General features: G+C 33.3%; 1 long non-coding RNA gene and 1 pseudogene across 1 annotated transcript; both read right to left on the bottom strand.

Moving 5' to 3' along the window:
* Positions 1-298: 298 nt before the first annotated feature.
* On the bottom strand, positions 299-3421 carry LOC133784334 (uncharacterized). The gene is made up of 3 exons (XR_009871285.1): positions 3112-3421; positions 2765-3017; positions 299-884 (listed from the first exon to the last, which is right to left on the bottom strand). It is a non-coding gene; the product is annotated as an uncharacterized LOC133784334 (long non-coding RNA).
* A 1087-nt stretch (positions 3422-4508) lies between these two features.
* Positions 4509-6671, bottom strand: LOC133784335 (probable glycosyltransferase At3g42180; annotated as a pseudogene).
* Between the last annotated feature and the right edge of the window lie 405 nt (positions 6672-7076).

Consider the following 7076-nt stretch of genomic DNA (forward strand, 5'->3'; position numbering starts at 1 on the left):
GATTATGTATTAGGCCAACTCTTGCATATCTTCAATCTCTTTAGCGTTATACTTCTCTATTTTCTTTGGATCTCCAAGGACTTTAGATGATCTTTGTTGTACCAATAGTCCTCTTAGTTTCTCTCCATAAACTGAAGTCTCCACATGACTACAAAAAGGCTTTCTAGGACTAGCATTGCGAGTCCTAAAAATTTGAGAGCCTTAAAAACTGAGATTTTTTAGGACTCCTGTTGAAAGTCCTAAAAAATCTGGTTGAGTGCCTTTAATTAAGTTTTAGGACTCGCAATGCGATTCCTAAAAAATCTGGTTGAGTGCCTTTAAGTAATTTCGCAATACGTGTCCTAAAAGATCCAGTTAAGTATCTTTAAATTACGTTTTTATGACTCTCTTTGCATGCCCTTAAAAGTAATTTAAAAAAAAAAAAAAATGCAGCTACAATTTTCATTTTAATTTAAAAAACATATCCCTTTGAGTGTCCAAAATGTATTAAAAGAAAATACTAAAAAATGCCAAAAAAATTAAAAGAAATTTAAATTTCTCATTAACATGTATTGTAAGCTAGCTTATAACATCTTTCAATATTTATCAATAAAAAAAAAACAAATACATAAGAAAACTCAAACCAACTATAAGTCCTAATAACAATCTAAATATTTCAATCTGATACTCTATTGATGGATCTTACAAATAATGTCACTCTAAAATTGTTCTAATATTACATTATTTATAAAAGGACAAACCAAATGGTGTATGAGAAGTGTGTGTGAAGCTTGTCCCCTCAACAAAAAGCATTAGATTGCAATAAATATAATCTCAGAAGTTCTCCTTAGCTGTCTAGTGGCATATACTGCCATTATCCCTCTGGTTTCTGAATCCATGTAAAACTGCAACAAAAATATTCAGAACATCACAAACCAAAACACTTGGCCTACAAGGAATTAAATTTTAAATATAATTATATACATACTGCAATCAAGTACTAAGCCAGTGAAAAGTGCACATATGATGAATAAAACATGATGATTTAAAAGCTTCAAGATTCCTAGGCTAAGACCAAGGCATATATATAACAAGAATCCTAAGACCAATGTCACAAAATATGTTGTTCAACCTGCGTGCACCATCTGCTAGCAAATGTTATTGACTTCAAAAGAAAACAACTGAAATTCTAACAACAAGACCAGCTTGATATATTTACCTATTGTTCTGTCGGCATATATTTGACAAACCTCAAAAAAATTCTAAATATAAGGGGAATTTTCTCCAAGATTATCTAGCAAAAGAAAAGAATATGTATCAAAACTATAGCATTTAGAAATAATATGAACAAAGCCAGCAAACATAATAAGATGACGACAAATAACAAGCCAAATATTCTAGTCTCTAAGTAAATTAGATGATAAGAAGTTATCTTCCAATGATTCCAGTCCTTACAAAAAGAAAAGTTTGGCTGTTTCTTTCAAGCCAACGTTTCCAACAAATCAAATAGCTACATCCACATAAAAAAAAAACCATAACTTTGTTAAAAGTCCAATAGTCCATAAACACAAATCACAACTCATATTTAAAAGTCCAAAGTCTAATAGAGTAAAAGACTAATCTAATACAACACAAATCAATTCTAAGTCCACAACATAATAGAGAAATCACACCAAAAAGTCCAAATTGCATAGTCTAAATATCTAATAAGTCTAAAAGCCAAAATTCAAATTCAAACAAGAAGGTAGAAAATAAATCCCAAACCAAAATCCAACATTCATGGTGATATCAATTTCCCATGACCACCCGTGCCAAAGACAAAGCAAATGGATACATGAATAAATAATAATGTATGAGATAATATAATATTAAGGGAAATACATAATGTTAATTGAAATACAACTCTAAGAATTAAGTTTCTTGTTACCTTGAAATTAATTTCCCATGAAGAACAAGACATTAATTCAAAACAAGTAAAATAAAGATAGTTCTGATTATATTTTTTTACTAATAACACAAGACATTAAATCAAAACAAGTAAAATAAAGATACTTTTGAATTTTTTTATACTAAAAACAAGACATTAATTCAAAACAAGTAAAATTTTGACAGTTCATGAAACTACTTTACTAAAATCATGTCAACCTAATCACAAAATACATAATTATTATATCCATGATAAACACAATTTCAGCAACAAAGCTATGGCATGATGAAGTGAGTTCATGAAATATTTTTACTAAAAACAGAGAAGTAATGATCCAAGTAACCAATCACAAATTTAAGTATATGACCCATTAGTGTGACAAATCAAAACAATCAAAGAAAAATGTCACTGCAGCAATGGAAATAATTATTTTTAAGAAATTGTTGAAAAAAAAACAAACCCACCGTGAGCACTAAGCAGAGATAACTTCCAAGAAACTGAAATTAATGAAAATTTATTTGATAATTTTCTCACCCACCAAATCTAATCCAAATTAATGTTCACAAGTCATAAATCTCAACCACAAGAATAAGTAAACATCACCAATTCAAAATATCTAACAGAAACAAAAGAGTTGGAATACAAATCTCTATCTATATCTAATTCCAAGTAACCAACATTTGAGATTTGACAAAACTCAATCCATCCAAAAGATGCAAAACTGAAAACTTAATCAAAATAAAACAATAGAGTTATAAACATACACAGATGATAGATTTACAAAAAAAAAAAACATAACACAAAAGCAATCAATAGATAAAAAACAAACAAGATAAACCAAGATATTTGGACTTATACCTCTATGAGCAGTGAGCCTATGTGAAGCTTTCGGAGGGCTAACCCCCGTCGTTCGTCCGGAGCCACTGTCATTGTCGATCGTCCCACACCACCATCTTTGTGTTGTGGTCGTCCCACGCCACCGTCGTTCGTCCCGTGGCCCCTCCGTTCAGCCAAAGTCGTGGCCGCTTCGAGCCCCTTCGTTCGGCCCAAGCCGCAACCACTCCGAGCCCCACTGTTTGTCCTGAGCTGTCGTCATTATGAGCCCTCCATGCTACCATGGAGATTGATAGAAGTAGTGTGAGAGAGGGAAAGACTTCAGATTTTCTAACAAAAAGTAATGCATCAAGGGAGAGAAATAGACTAACCTGGATTTTAGTGGGTTCTCAGATTCCACCGAGACCTCTGCTGCCACCGCCGTCGTGGCCGAAAACACCTACAGCGTCGAGACCTCTTCCAGCTCTGAGCACCCCTGCAGCGCCGAGAACCACCTGCAGCGCCGCTGAGAACCTTGGCCGAGATTGCCCAGGTGTCAAAAACCGTGGCCGACCTACAGCATAGCCGTTGCCGAGCACAATAACCACCAAGAACAACTGCACCGCTGGTGAGATGGGGAACCCAGCCGCACAAAACTTCTCCTTCTTCTTTGTTGTGCTGAAAAACGAATGAACCCTAATCCCTAAAGCCCCAATCTCAATATATATATATATATATGTATATTTTATCCCTTTCTAATTAAAAAACTGATTTTAATTAATCAATAAAAAAGTGATTTTTAGGTTTGATTTTTTAATTAAAATTTTCTTATTTAATTAATTAATAAAAAACAGATTTTTAATTATTAATTATTAATTTTCTTAAGAATATATTTATTTATTATTATTTTTTTAGAGCTCACTTTGACTATCCTCAATACTCTTTTAGGACTCACATATGTTTTTAGGACACTCATTGCAAGTCCTAAAATGTATTTTTAAGCACTCTCAATGAGTGTCCTAAAAAGTCCAGAAACTTTTGTTAAAAAAAAAATTAAATTTTTAGGACACACACATCGATTTTTAGGACTCGATCCGCAAGTCCTAAAAGAAATTATGCGAGTCCTAAAAGTCTAGGAGTTGTTTTTAGGACTCGCATTTAGGTGAGTGTCCTAAAAATGTGTACTAAAATGTGTTTTTGTAGTAGTGCCACTCTCATCAAACTACTATAATTCGTACTCTGTTTGAAACTGAAATGTGAGTCTTGAATTCTTCAAGATCAGCACCTAGCTCTAAATTGTTGTATGTTGACAACAACAAAACTCACACCCTACAATCTATGAATGAAACCAATAGCAAGAAATAAGTACCACAAACTGAAAACTTAAAGAACAAAATCAAAAAGCAAAAGAAAACCATTTTTTATATGGGTTCAGCTAAATCAATACCCTATGTAGTTTGAGCTTCAATCCTGAGCATTCCACTATGAAATCAGCTATTCCAACCTTATATACATTTGAAGATCAATGGCTTCTTTAGGTTCTAGATACTTTCACCCTAGCTCACAAACAATACCCTCACACCCAAAAGCAAACCACACTCAAAAGGCACTGTTAAAGGCTCAAAGCTCTCTAAAGATCTTTCATAATTGTCAAATGCTACTCTAATTACAAAGAAAATACCAAGCGTAATTAGAGTACTTGGACTTACTAAGTAGGTTCTAAAACTATCCGAATTAACAAACTTTCGAAAAGGGTAAGGTTTCCTAAAAGAGATTTGACAGTTTGAATTAATTCTAACCACTTGTTATAGAAAGTTTTGGAGAATTAATCTCCGCACAACAAACAAAAGAACAAAACTTCAATCTTTAGCTGCTCAAGTTTCCAATCTTAATGTTGAGTCGTCTTAACCAAATTGAGTGAAGCACCATGTGAATCACGTCAAACGGTTGAGCCGGTCGATCCAACACAAAATGCCTCCTCACTTGAGAAACCTTATTGTATAATCTCAAATATTTCTCATTTGGAATCTCACTTAAGATGTTCTTAATATCTGACATTTTTGAGACTGGGATTTGTATGGTAAATTGGCTCCAATCAAGTACATCACTAAAGGGTAATGAGTAATTTTCTGAGATAATCACTGGGATACACCCTGCATTGATTGCTTCCACCACTCTTGGGCTAGCCACTTCGTACCCACTTGGGCACAAGCAATACTTACTTTTTCCCATTAGCTGTGTGTAGGTTTGGCCTCTTCGAAGGATCTCATGGACATGGATATCATTGTCTTTGTCTTTCCATTGCTGAAACAAGATCTTTCTAATATCCCCATGTAGTCCACCAGCAAAGAATGCCAATATTGTGCGCTTGTGTGGGGGCTGACCCAAATCTGCTGGGGCCAAAGTTCCTCTCAAATTGATTTCAGGTAATGAGACATCTCTTTTGGGCTGAAATCCTTCAGAAATGTTGGCATTACATAAAACCCTTATGAAGTCCTTGAAGAGTCGAGGTTTGTCATGTGATACTTCTGGAGCCTGAATTTGATTTAGTAGAAAATACATTATTAAACCATAATTGGATACTCAATTTGAACCATTAGTGATTTATTCTCATGCATATTTAAGGAGACTCTACATGGTCTTAGTTAGTCAATATCAGATTATTAAAATAAAAAATTCACACTTTGCTAATTCCAAAATAAATGGTAAGACTTTAGTCCAATAATTATTATCTAGATATAGGACAGAGAAATATATATATATATATATATATATTGTGGCACCTACATGCGCTCGCTCACAAATGACAAGATTGTACGTATCACTCTCACATTTTAGTAACATAGTGGGTCTTTTCATTAATTGAGATGTTCACATTGCTCAAATACACATTTTTGTAATCACTTAAACTTATAATGGATCATGTATATCATGTCACTAATGGATGTTATACAATCAAAGATGCCAATTCTTATTTTGTTGAGAAGAAAAAAAAAAGACACGTATCACTATACAGATGATTTTTCTTTTGCTCCAACTATATAAATAATTTAATAATGTTGGTACCTTATGCAACACATATATAGAGAATAAAAAGATTTTTTTTCTTTTCAAATTGTCAATTCTAAGTCGACCTACAAGATTTTAAGTATTTTACATGATAATTTATAAATGTTTAATTTAACAAAAACAAATGATGATCATACAAATCACTACTACTAGTTCTTAGAGTATGCATGCATGCATATATAGGTATAAATAAAATAATAATTAGTAGCTATAGAAGAAGAATTTAGTAACTCACCCAATCATGGCAGGAAACCATGAAATGATCAGCACCATTGGTTGCGTTCCAAAATGGGTACTTATTGGCCACAACTCCCACATAGTCATTCATAAGTCGATAGAGTCGATCTCGATGGTAGTCAGATGGGTGAATAAGAGGGCTATAAATAAACTTAACAATGTGAGCCACACTTATGGGCAGAAGAAATGTGTGTGCCTCCTAAGGATGTTTAGCCCTAAAAGGGCTCTGCTCACTCTCCATTTCTTCTATGAATTGTCCTTCAATTGCATAGACGCCATTCATTCGTCCCGTGTGGAATATTGGCCGTTCTCCTTCCTTGTAGCTCCACACTTTGAATCTCTTCACCATCTCTATGTGACTCCTGATTTTGCCCCGGCCCCCAAAAATAAAAATATATACATAAATTAAAAGATATAGCACTGATAAGGAGTTGATCATCATGTATATGTAAAAAGTACTATATATACTTACTGATGAAAAGCATATGCATTTCTGTAAATGGAACCTCTTGGTACAAAGCTCTCTTTCTTATCGGACTTAAAACTTTTGGATACAATAGCTTCACGAATAGCTACTCGAGCTTTAGCCAAATCATACTCAATTTTCTCCAACCTACTTTTCTTCTTCTTCTTCATCTTTTTCTTCTTGATGATGATCTGCTCAAAAAACACATACAATCAAATATTATACATGTTAGACAAAAATTCAAACACATTAGCTTATTCTAAGAAATGGAAAAAAAGAGTAGTAGTATATACTTCATCTATATTCACATATACTAAAAAAATGGTGCTTACCATTTTAGCAGCAACCCGATTATGGCTAATAATAATAGTATTATTAATTTGTTGCATAAAACTTGAGAAAAAAGAATTTAGAGAAACATTTGGTGGAATTGTATCATTGATGTTTGAAATATTATAAACGAGAATAGGAGTAGTGGTGGTGGTATTAATATTAGTAGTAGTATTATTATTAGTGAAGGTAAGCTGGTTTTGGTTCAATGTTATGTTATGGGAGAGCACATGAGGAAGAAAAAGAAGCAAAGTT

This window comes from Humulus lupulus, chromosome 6 (assembly GCF_963169125.1).
Source record: "Humulus lupulus chromosome 6, drHumLupu1.1, whole genome shotgun sequence".
Taxonomy (NCBI): domain Eukaryota; kingdom Viridiplantae; phylum Streptophyta; class Magnoliopsida; order Rosales; family Cannabaceae; genus Humulus; species Humulus lupulus.